Below are 13,470 nucleotides of genomic sequence, written 5' to 3'. Positions count from 1 at the left end.
AAAACCCACCCAACAAAGGACATTTCAGTAAGAGTTTTCATGTTCCAATAACTTCACTAGAAATGGTGCACTGAAACATTTATGAGTCTATGTTGTTGCACTTGCATGTTTAATAAAGATGCAAAAGGATTCATACTGTTGTTATACATACAAACCATGGATGGGAGTCAACTTTATTAGCCAACAGCCATTTCCCACAAACACAAAATTTGGTGACACTTTATTTTGATAGTCCACTTTAGAAATTCTACTAACTATAGGGCTTTTCACACCTGAAATAGTTAACCCTGGGTTATTCTTAGTCTCAGCCTCAGACGTCACGCCCACGGACCATTGGCTGAATGTCTGATGCATATGAGACACACTTATCTGGAAACACTTTAGCAGTATCGAAGTCGTCATCTGGTTGGTTGAATTCTACAGGATGTCCGGGAGACGTGTGTGTAGCGTTCTTTAATGGTCCGCTTGGAAACAAATGCCGTGACGCCAAACCCCCTCATAGAAGAATGCCACCTTGTTTACAACTGTGACAATGAGCGCTTATCAGGATCAAATAAACGCTGGATTTTCAAAAGTATGTGAAGTTAGCAGCTCCTTTGTTGCAGTAAACTTGCACAATGTTCTTGAATGAATAATTTATAGATGCACTGTTATTGTAGGGACATCGACTTTCATTTTCATGCCCCTAAACATGACGTGGAACAAAACAAACTCTGATTGGTTGCTTTACATGTCAGTCAAACATCCTCTTGGGCGGTCCTTAGCCAATGAAAGCTGCAATAGAGTCCAGACCTTCTGCCGTCAGTCTGAAGGACTGGCTACGCGAGACTAGGTCATTCTAAACCCCAGGTAAATGGAATCCTGGGTTATCGTGCTTCACGTTTCACATTGCTCATAATTTACCCGGAGTTAACAATTAATCCTCTGTATTCATAAGCTTATGTTTTACACTGTACATTCCTAAACCCTAGGTTAAAGTTCTTATTTGCATATTTGCGGTGTCAGTGTAACTGATTGGATAAACGCAGCACACGACCTGTTAACATAGCTCTAGCATTGTGTATCCTTGCATAGCTTATACTGAATGGACATCTCGGACTATAAAGGTAAGAATGAAACAGTCTCTTCTTCACTCAAATTGTCGTGTTTATCTCTCAAACGCTGAATTTGCTGTTTATATACAACGCGCAGTGTTTCCATGACTGTCCAAAGCAGGCAAATATGAGTGTGCAATTGGTTGTCTGTTGCTAAGCATCTAGCTGTAACATTCTAACACCGTATTGTTTCACACTGTACAAGTTTGCCATCGCAATGCGGGGTTAACACAGCAAATGTGGTGCTAACCCTTCTCCGGATGTTCCTTTTTACACGGGATTAAAAGTGGTGTTTAGAACGACGATAACGGGGTCAAGCGCAGTGTGAAAAGCCCTTATAAGTGACTTTGCAACTACATGTTAACTACAGTAGCAGTCATTAGAGTATTTGCTGACTGTCTGCTTAATATCTGCTAACACTTTATTTTGTGGTCCAACAACAGACATTCTACTGACTATAAGTAACTTAGCAAGTACATGTCAACATATTCTACTAACCTGAACCCTATCACCTACCCCTAACCTAACAGTCTACTAATACTCTAACGAGAGTTAGTTGACAAGTAGTTACAAAGTTATAGTTAGTAGAATGTCTAAAGTGGACCATCGAAATAAAGTGTAACACTACTACTGTATCTGCCACCGCATGGAATCTTTCAGATTTATTTCTAATAAAATGCTCCTTAAAAGCAATAAAACAAATGCTGTATATTCATTTCTTATAGGGGTGGTATAATGCCACTTTTACAAGATGTAAAATAAGTCTCTGATGTCCCCAGAGTGTGTATGTGAAGTTTTAGCTCAAAATACCCTACAGTGTCCCTTTAAATGCAAATGAGCTGCTGCTCTCAAAAGAGGATGGAGTTTCAGAGGCTCATGTTAGCACTTAGCAGCTCCGATTAACATTGCTTCATGCAGATTCACTGAAAATGTCAGAAACTTCAAAACAGAGTCGGACACTGATGGTGAGACTCAAGAAGAAATGACAACATTTTGAATGCAACAGGACATTTCTGAACGGTTAGTTGAGGAATTTATGTAGCTGATGTGGAGTTAACTATCTTAAAGTCATTGATTAGCATATTCTGTTATGATAATCTATAAATCGCTCCTGTGGGAACTGTTATAAGATGCTACAGAGCCAGAGAATATATGCTGCATGAAGATAGAACAGGTATAGTTTAGTTTAATTATGGTTATAACTTGTCATTTTGTCATCTTGCTTTTATGACATGCCATTGCATTTGTGTTATGTACTGTAATGCAGTAGCATGGCCTCACCCCCTTTGTTGCGTGTTCACGGGGGCAGGATTTATGTAAATTCTAGGGTTAGTGATGTCACCAACCTTTGAAGAAGCTTGTTGTAGTTCCTACCAGCCGTTTGTTGTAGTCCTTAAACAGAAAATTCTTTAAAAGACAATATTTCCGTTTGCATTGAACTTTCAGTGCTGTAGCTTTGCAGATACTGTTTATGCTCAAGCAGCAACATTACACACTAACTAAAGTTAAAAAAAAGTGAAATCGCAATTTAACATATATCAGTATATTTGTATGCAGCATGACTTACTTCCATTTGCGTAGTTTAATAACAAAAAGAAACTTTTTAAGTTTGCAATTTAACTTTGTTTCTACTCATAATACACAGATAATGCAATGTAAATTAAACAGGAAACTTCATAATCCTCTTAACATACATTATTTGCACCACAAATAATTAAGAAAGTCTTTCTAAAAAAATTCCAAAGGCACACTTCCGGCTGTCACTGCTGGCTATGCATCCCAAAGATGAGCCGGTAAACTCTTTAAAGGTTGAAATGAGCCTCGCAAGCCTCAGAATAGTTGTTAGAGCGAAATCATTAGGCTAGAGGGAGAAATTTGCATGCAAATCTTAGAAACACTCAGTGGGTATATCCTTCAACTTGAACTTTACTCAAAGACCCCTGAAGCAAGAGAGGCCATTGTGTGTGAGGAGCTACAAGTTCTCCTGACTTTAATGGCCATACAAAAAACCAAAATTATGGCAAATATGGTTATAAATTCAAAACCAAATCTGTTGCAAGACCTCAAAAGCATTTTAAAACAGTAAATCCACTCAAGCCTGCAGCTGTAAACTTTGATTATGGTGCCATAGTTCTTTCCCTATACTTCACTGGTGCCATGCTAGTTTACTAGAACATTTCTATGCACAAAAATTCCAATTAAATGGTTTTTGCTGCATTACACTCCCAGATATCAGGGAAGATTTTGCAACCATTTAAAAAGGCAATGTAAAACATGTCCTATTGTAGTACTATTGTTTAGGAGGAACAATGGCAAGCCTTTCCCCAGTTCCTTTTCTTCCTCAGGACCATAAATCAAACCTTCCTTTTCAGAAAGGATGATACCACAGTAATCTCAAAGGATGTACAGTTGAAAATAGACCACTGGCAGAGGACAATTTGAAAGCCTTCTCAAAGGAAAGGAACTGTGTGACAACTCAAAAAGTTGCTGTTCGGTTCACCATAAGGCCTGGATTATTAATGGACGATGAATACTATTATTTGGATGAATAAAAATATGACTCAGGTAAATATTTATAAAGCTGCCAATAAGCTATATTTCTCTAACGTACTGTGGCATTAACAGCTCGCAATATCTTTAGCATGGGGGGAAGAGGAGAATGATGAAAGTACTTTTCGGATGAAAACTGTACAGAACATGATAATTCCATTCCCTCTTGCTCTAAGCATTGACAGTGAGGGCTTTGATTTATTCATGAACCTTGCGCATACTGCCAAGAAGCATTAAATCGGAGCAAGTGACTGAAAGGGTGGGGGCCAAAAAAAAAAAAGTTGCTGAGAAAAGCAAATTACAGGTTCAAAACAAATCAAACCAAGGTGTGGACACCACATGTCTGGCACCCTCTCCATAACTCTACTGGAAAAACTATTTGTCTCAACATGAACCAATTAAAGCATCTCCATCTTCAAAACTCACCTTGGGAAACACTTTGGAGAGTGCCAATCTTTGTTCCAGCGGAAATAGAAATGCCTTTCTTTGAAGAGAGTGCTTCTTATTAAGTTCTTTCATCATCTTGGTGAGCTTGTTTAGCAAGCAATAATAACTTTGTGTTTTCGGAGGTGTACTTGACTATTTTGGTTTTTGTGGCAGCAGAATCACATCTGCAAAACTAGCCAAATGTCCTCTCAAGTACCTTCAAACGTCCTTTTTAAGCATATCATATCAGCGCCCATGGGAAATGCTTGCTAAATGTCACATAACATGCATATTTGGGTCCACGTCTGCACACACATGCTGGATCCAATATATAATTTTCTATCTAACCCTGTAAAGCCTGGCATATGAAATAATAGTCATAAATATAAAATAGTATTTTTTATTTTTTAATGGAACAGATTATTAAACCTTTAGACAATAATTGATAAAAAATGTTATCATAATTGATACATCTGGCTTTTATGGCTCATATAGTATGATACAGTGAGAATATGGAGCTCATACTCCAGGAGAAAAAAAAATGCCTCAAATTTATTCAGAGGACCAAAATGAGCAAAAATATGCAATTTGGTATTTATATGGTGAAAAATTAAGGTGAAATTCTGATAGCTTGTAATATAAATCAGTGAGATCTGTATAACAGTATAGAAGATTACTTATAGTATGTAAATGCATATAATTTCAATTGTCACTCTATATCTTCCAAAAATATGTCTTAGATTATATTCAAATGCTTGTTTTTTAAATAAAGTTTTGTCGTTTTTATTGTGAGGGACAAAAAAAATATAATGCAATGCCATATAATGATGAACCATGGTTGAGAGATGTACAAATAAACATTCATCAAAAGCCTGATGTTTATTTTTTTGATATACATTTTCATATGATTTTTTTCTAAAAAATGATGTATACATAATAAAATAAAGTTGCTTTGGTCCACTAAGTGTTCATCTTTAAATATTGCTAAAATATAAAAGTTATTTTTATGCTTACTTTATAAAAATCATTAAAGATTTTACAGTAAAAAGACACATGTACCACGACCTGAAGGGGGACGTTTTTAGAATTAGAACTATCAACCAGACGATATAAAGCATGTAGTAGATTTTGTACAACAGGTTTTTAATCATGTTTTGATTATGTTGATAATTTAGAGGCCTTAGAAATTCGCAAATCAAACACGATACAGTAGGCTTTATAGGGTTAATATATTCAAGACATGCTACATCTGGCTGATTGTAAAGTGCTAAATATATTAATATATATTAAACACATTAACTGACTCCATTGTAACATTTAAGGTAAAAACTGTAAAACTACAATCATGTATTATTTTCAAAGGGAAATGGTGAATTGTACAAAGAGCCAGTTGCTTATGATATGTGAGTTGTGGCATGAGAAGACAGTGGTTTGCTGGAGGTGCTCAACCACGGCGCGTGTGCCATCAATCACCAAGGCCACATTTAATCTGCAGGTCTTGATGGCCAATTCCGATTTGTTGACTATATACGATTTTTTGATGACCAGCTTACATCTTCTTTTAAAAGTGACCCATATCCAATATCTGCATTTATACTGTACACTCGGTGAAACAACCTAAGGTACATGTACTGACCCGGAAAAGCTTAGGCTGAAAAAGAAAAAAATGGCGGGTTTTGAAATGGACGCAGACAAAGTAATAATACAAGCTTTTGTTTCCACACCATCTTTAAAGGTCAGAAAAACATTGGGTTGAGCCTTCGTCCTCCATTGTGCCATTGAAAAGAGTCACCTACCTACCTGACTTACGACCCGCATTGACAGGAATTTCTGATCTGTCCACTTATATGGCAGACGCAATTATGCAAAAATGCATGTATCCGATTCCGAAAAAATCGGAATTGGGTCACTTAAACCATGTAATGTAAATGTGGCCTAAGACCACTATCACCTTGCTGGAGATTAGGGCCTGTAGACTTCAATCCCACAGCTGGAGTGGCTTGTAATCTACACTACACAAAAAACAAGCAGAAAATGTATTGATGCAACAATTTTTATTTATTTATTTTTTATTTATATAAACGCCAAAATCGGAATAAAGTTTCGGTAATTAAATTTTGGTAATTTAGCTTTATTCTGGGCAAGGTTCTCAGGTGATAAATGAAACCAGTCTTTGGCAGCTAGTCGCCTATCAGTATTTCAGATGAACAATTTTACATATCTCTCTAGCTTCATTTTTGGTTACAGTGAAGTGCTCCACACTGCTGACAGGCTTGTTGACTACCTGTTGTAGTTTACTGTATCTCCGTTGTGTGCATGAAATAGACACTGACAAGGTCAAATCGCATAATCAGAGAAGCGATGATTAAATGTCACTCTTTCTGTCAATGATTTTGGCTGTCCAAAACTACTTTGGTTCATTATGAAACAACTTAATTTTTCAATATCAAACAAATATTTTTTAGTTGCCAAAATTTCGGTGCATCACTAGTCACAACTACAGAGCTAAAATCTCATCCTAATTCCACACTTTTAACCAATAAACTTCTATGACCTTTCCAGTCCAGTCATTCATTCACAGACTGTACCAAGAACATTCACAGATTGATACCAAGAACATCAGCTATAATGATAACTAAATTGGCGTCCACACGAATGAACGATAACAGTCCAGCCACGCTGCAGGTATGTCATCTGACGCTTTAAAAGTGCTGATTGACAGAATGTTTTTAATGATATTTTATCAATGTTTTTATTATTCGTCAGCTGGGAAAAAAATGATTCTTAAAGCAATTCCAAAGATATCATTCTTCTGTGTTGTTTTTGTTAGTTGTGGTGTGGACTTTGCTATTCTCATAAAGATTATTAAAACTTTAGTCATAGTTATTGTTATAGATATTGTCCTTGGTGTGAACAGGCCTTGAGGACTTTTAAAGTCAACATGATATCAAAATGAATTAACCCTATTCATTTTCCTCTAAAACAACTTTCCTTTTCCACTCACGTCACTTAGGCCGCACAGGCTATTGGATAACAATAACCAATAGTCAAAAAGACACTTAAGCAATTTCCAAGAATAACTTTACAGCCGGGCATAACTAATACTACAGAAATCTCTGTACTGTAACATTTGGAAATTACCATTTTTTAAATTCTCATATGTTCCATGCCATAAAAACACATTAAAATAACTAAAAAAATCATTTTTAAAATAAAAAAGTTATTGTAATCACCGTTATTGTAATATAAATAAAGTATAAACCTACAGCCTTGGAATAGGAGTTAAATTTTCATACTTTGTTGGCATAAGGGATCAGTTCACTATATCAATACTAATAGTCAACAGAAGGAAGCCAGTGCAGTGCATGCTCAGTTCAAAATCATAGCTTTGGTAAGTGTGTGCGTTGGTAGGGGGAAGCTGATACGTTAAGAGTTATCTCTCTGGAAAGTTGCTTTATTAGCAGATGTTAGCAGAAGGTTATACACTCAACACCATCTGGAGACATGGCAAGTGAAGCTGCTGTACTTCAATAATCAACCATACAGAATGACATCAGACATACAGACAAAGCAAGTGCACACACTCCCTCGTCCTATTCATTATTTATTCAGCTTCTGGTATTAATACTCCTGGGAATCTCAAGCATTCTCCCAGAAGTATTTAAAGCTACAATTTTAAGGCAGACCAGGAAGTGCTCTAATGCAGGGTGAGATTTATAAGCATATCACATCTGGCTTAATGTATTTTTATATTGATGACGTTAATGGATAACAGAACTAGTATCATGAATCATCAGGTTCTCTTATTTAATCTGATACAAAACATCCACACTAGCGTTTCATCTAACTATATATAATGGCTTACCAGAAGTACTTTTCAATATACATCAACTGGACACACAAAGATTTCACACAATGGGACAGTGAATACAAACCTTTCTAAGTATGATCACACATACACATACTGTGATGTTGTTACATTATAGTTACATAGACACAAAGCTAGGCTATAGATGTGTTACTCTATGGTCAGACTTACACTTTCAAAAAGTAACCACTACAATCACCCTAACATCGTTAGCAATGTGTAACAACCCACCTGATCTCACAAAGCAGAACATTAAATTCCAAAATAAGAATTTGGGGTTCACACAGGACGCGTTCCGTCTGCTCTACCTTTTAATCATGTACACATGTACAGACGTCTCTGGTAGGTGCGTCGCGTCTCGCGCTGTTCCTGTTTTTTAAAGGGATAGTTCAGCATTCATTTTCCCCCACACAATTAAAGTGAGTAGAATGAGGATGCCATTCAGAGCGCGTTTCATTTAAAAATAATAATAATAATAATAATAACTGGTTTGGAACGACGTGAGATTAAGTATAACATAATTTTAATTTGGGGGTGGACTGTCCCTTTAAAATGGCAGAACTGTAAAAACAGTTCAACTTTTAAAAACGCGTCGCGAGAACGTTACGCGACGTCTTGCTGCAAGAACGCGCCGTGCGTGACGCATCCCAGGTCGGATACACGCACGCACAGTAACGTTACTATCACATTATTTTAGAATGCCGCCCACATCGAACAAATCTAAACAGACACGAGTAAAACTTACAAAAAACTCGTCTATGACTGATTTATAATTCACAAGATCCTCAAATTAACGCTATTTAATGCTATAGAGTAACGTGAGGAACATAAGTGTCCTTCAGGTAAGTGATTCGCAGGAGAACTCTAATAAAATGCAGAAGACGCTTGGTGTATTTTGGCGCGTCCCCGTATTCCCGCACCATACAACATAACCAACCAGTTAGATGCTTTTTCAAACATTTAGATGTACTAATCATATCATTTATCTCTGGATAAACACATTGCACATATGAAAGCGGATCGTCTTACCTTTAAATCAAGCTCGGTTCCAGTAAATGCAGTGAACGGAGACAGTGGGGAGCGATGTGGTCTGTTGGAGACACAGTGAGGTCTGCTGTCCGAACTGTTGCCTGTCTCCTCTCAAAGCGCATGTAGGCTATTCTTAACTGAACGAAACCCCTCCCCTGCTTCACACATGATATTTCCAACCACCTTGTATTTGGAAAACGATTAATTTGTCCAAATCCATGCTTAAATGAACTACCTGGGTTGTCGAGATGTTTTGCTAGTCCTAGCCGTAGCCACTCGTTCTATTGTAATATGATTTTTTTTTTAAACTTGTATCTGTCAGGGCTGCGGTGTCGAAAATATGCCACGAGGTCAATGTTTAGCACGAAAATTCTTTCTGAAAAGAGGCGTATTTCAGTCATAGCCATAGTTAAACTCATTGGAAATATACTGTACATCTATGGCTCCTTAAATGGCATAAAATTTTGCCCAAGTAGCTTAATAATAAATAAAGACGCTCTTATTTAGCAAACACCACATCATTTTTTGCAAGTGCTTAAGGTGTAATACTTTCTTAGACATGTGAACACTTTTTTAGACATATTACAAGTTAAAGTATATTTTCTGATTGTCTTGTGATTGATCAGATTACTATACCATTCAAACTTTTGGGGTCAGTGAGATTTTTTTCTAAAAACAAAAAAAAAACAAAAAAACAAACAAACAAAAAAACATTTTTATTTATCAAGGATTAAGTTGATAAAGTGACAGTAAAGACTTCCATAATGTTACAAAAAACTATCTTTAAAATAAATGTGGTTTGCTTGAACTTTGATAATAATAACGAGAAAAAATCTGGGCACCGAATCAGCATATCACAATGATTTCTGAAGGATCATGTGACTGAAAAATCAGCATTGTCATTACAAGAATAAATTACATTTTAAAATAGAAAAAAAAAATATTGTAAATTGTAATACATTTTCACAGTATTACTGTTTTTACAGTATATTGATCAAATAAATACAGCCTTGGTGAGCATAAGAGACTTCTTTCAAAAACATTTAAAAAAAATATTACCAACTCAAAACCTTCAAATGTATATATGAAAATATAGATTATTATTATTATTACACAATGTAACTCATGTAATAGTATTATTGGGTGACATTTAGATTTATTGGGTTTATTTAAAAAAATCAAATATATGTCTTTGCATTTTATAGCAAATTAGTCAAACAAAGAATCAAAATAAAGAAATATAGCAAAAACACACTTTCAAGCAACTCATTTGACAAAGAAGTTTCACTTTGTATGAACTGACTTTATACAGCCACAAAAAATCACCTTGGCACCATTGGTTAAAAGTGACTGCAAAAGTTAGTTGTGTGAAAAGGTTTATTATCAGTTGCAGATACTTGTCCAAATACTTTAGGTGGTCACTGTATTTACATATAGTCTATATTTTGTTTAAAATATAATATATTTACATGGATCTGTTCATTGTCACTTATAGATGAGTCATTTTAGTGTTATCTAATGCTTTAAATACTGCACTAATAATAGGCCTGTATTTGAAAGAAGTCTTTTAACTTTGCTGCTCACATCCCACAAGGCCAACTGCTGAAACCTTTCTGTGGTTTATTCCTTGAAAAGAGACTCTTGAAAAGAGGCTGTCTGGTTTCCTCATTGTCTTTCAATTCCAACCATCATTAGCAACAAACTCTCACAGTCAGAGACAGATTTCTCTTCAGTACAGGAAAAGACCTGGCATGAGGGAATTTGTCTCTTTGTACTTTCTTCCACCATAATTGTGACCTTTTCTGATGGCTTCTGTACCCTTTCCTGCAGACAGATGAGGACCCTTGCAATCTCCCAAACGTGTGGAAGCAAGCAGATGGCTGGCTTGTCCTTTTTTGTGTGTTTGCTACAAAGGCACACAAGGTATAAAAGCGCAAAAAAGTAATATTAACATAACAGATTATAACCTAAAGGGACATGTATGCAAAGAACTGTCCTCCGGAGGGTATCACTTGAGCCGTGACTGTTCGCGTATCAATACTCCAAGTTCTCCAGCGAAAAACCACCAACGGAAATAGAAAGGATATGGCAAGGATACCGCAAAGCTCGATTTCATTATCTACAGGGAAAGACGGAGAGAAAGAGAGAGAGTGTCAAGAGTTCCAGGAATATAAACTACACCCAGGACAAATATACAGCTATCAGACACGTTCATACAATTAAGATATTCGTTTCATGTAATTACCGCAAATTCCGGTGGGACACCGAGCGTTACACAATGAACTTCCTGATACTGCTGAAGCTTGCAGATGAATGACTGGCTCAGGAGTGTTATATGATTCTGAAGGTTGAGTGTGAAAGTGACTTTTACACAGACCACGATGGCAGGGTGTTGATTCGGCACATTATTTCACTTCGCTATGATGTTTACCGCCTATCTGGCCTCTTCTAAAAATGACTCTTAATGCAGTGCATGCAGCTGGAGGTGGGTGGAGATGAACAGACTTTGGTTAGTGGGCGCTTTTGACCGAAGTTCTACATTTTAATAACCAACCGGGACTCATTTTACTGTTCGCCCCTGGGTTTACAGAGATGTACAAAGTGCTTTATGGGAGACAATGGATGCCTTTTATTTTGAATAGTCAACTCGTAAATGTCTTAATAGTGCCATAGAGAAACAAAATAAAGAGAAACAACAAGATTTTTGAGGAACTAATCCTTAAATTCAGCAAGGATGGATTAAATTGATCAAAAGTGTAAAGACATTTATAATGTTACAAAAGATTTCTTTTTCAAATTAATGGTGTTCTTTATTAAGAATCCTAAAAAAAGTGTCGCAGTTTCCACAAAAATATTAAGCAGCACAACTGTTTTCAACATTGATAATGATAATACGAAATGTTTCTTGAGCACTAAAATCCGCATATTTAAATGATTTCTGAAGGATCATGTGACACTGAAGACTGGAGTAATGATGCTGAAAATTTTGCTTTGCCATCACATAATATGCTACATATTAAATGTATGAAAACATAAAACCATTGTTTTAAATTGTAATAATATTTTACAATATTATAGGGCTGCACGATTTGGAGAAAAAATCTAATTGCGATTTTTCTGGTTAAAATTGCGATTTACGATTTAAAATGTGATTTTATAAAACAAATGATATATATATATATATATATATATATATATATATATATATATATATATATAAACAATACCAGGCTTGTTTTGCTTGTTTGTAGGGCTGCACAATTTGGCCCCGAAATGTTGTGCTAATATATTATTTTGACTAATTAAGAAATAAGAAATATTAATGTTGTAATAACTTTCATTATTAAAGTATTTAGCATTAGTATTTAATTATAAATATAACTATAATAATTAGAAAATAATATTTAAAACTTGTATGACAAAATGTTGGGTTACCTGTTAACATGCAAGCAGTATGTCTATAAATCATTAGAAAGGTCTAAGGATTTATTATCAAATATTATATTATTATGATTAAAAAATCTGTCTCAATAATTTCTTTATTTTTGTCAGGAGGTATGCAAAACCAAAAATGGAGTCCATGTATTTAATATGTACTATATACCTCTTACTATGTACCTATGTACCTCTTATGCATCCACTGTGAAAAAAAAAAAAAAACCTGTACACTTATGTACGCTGGAGAAAAACATATTGATTATACTGTATGTTCCCTTCAAAGTTCTTTAGAGAAAGGAATTATTTTTCCTATTTTTACCATGAATAGGATTGATCCAAATATACGCAATATAACAAACGTTGTTCCAGGAAATCATGCTATCACTGTGACTGAATAAAAAGAAGGTAGAAACGCTTTGATTGATTAAACATGAATACAATAAACAGACAACTACAACAATACATGGTTTATATGTTTTCTTCAAGCCTTCTCGGGTATTTCCGTAATAATAAAGTATATTTATAATCCAATGCTAATCAAAATGCTATTTCAAACACTCAACTGACGTTATGAAGAGAGATTGGAGTAAAAACACATTAAATGTTGTCTTTGGTTAGAAAAGAAGTTCATAAAGGCTTCTCATGTTTGGAAAGTTTGCATATTTGTGTGTTGCTTTTTCTAATGCAGTGCTCTTAGATGGAGCATCATTTACTACTGATCACAGAGCAGCTCTTCACTAACACGTTGTGTACATGTTTATATAATTAAAAATCGCAGCTTTTACGATGTCATAATCGCACTAATTAAGCCAAATCGCGATTTCGATTTGATTACGATCGTGCAGCCCTACAATATTACATTTTCCTATATTTTGATAAAGTAAGCACTTTCAATAACATTTTAAGAAATCTTACTGACCCCAAACTTTTGAACAATAGTGTATATAATACTTCTGAAGCCATACTAGCTTTGTTTGATAAACAGTAGTTAAAGTAGTACAGTGGATTGATAAAAAAAAAAAGAAAAAAAAAAAAGAAATAGTTATTCACTGACAGTTGCTGCTG

At 35.3% G+C, this 13,470-nt stretch overlaps 1 protein-coding gene across 1 annotated transcript in view; it reads right to left on the bottom strand.

Moving 5' to 3' along the window:
- Positions 1-9,081, bottom strand: part of LOC127514704 (contactin-4) — a 105,177-nt gene extending 96,096 nt beyond the window's left edge. Inside the window, exon 1 of the mRNA XM_051897802.1 lies at positions 8,968-9,081. The gene's annotated coding sequence lies outside the window, so the exon portion shown is untranslated. The remainder of the gene's footprint in view (positions 1-8,967) is intronic.
- Between the last annotated feature and the right edge of the window lie 4,389 nt (positions 9,082-13,470).

This window comes from Ctenopharyngodon idella, chromosome 6 (genome assembly GCF_019924925.1).
Source record: "Ctenopharyngodon idella isolate HZGC_01 chromosome 6, HZGC01, whole genome shotgun sequence".
NCBI lineage: Eukaryota > Metazoa > Chordata > Actinopteri > Cypriniformes > Xenocyprididae > Ctenopharyngodon > Ctenopharyngodon idella.
Note: the sequence above shows the minus strand (reverse complement) of the source record. Positions and strands in the feature narration are given on the sequence as shown.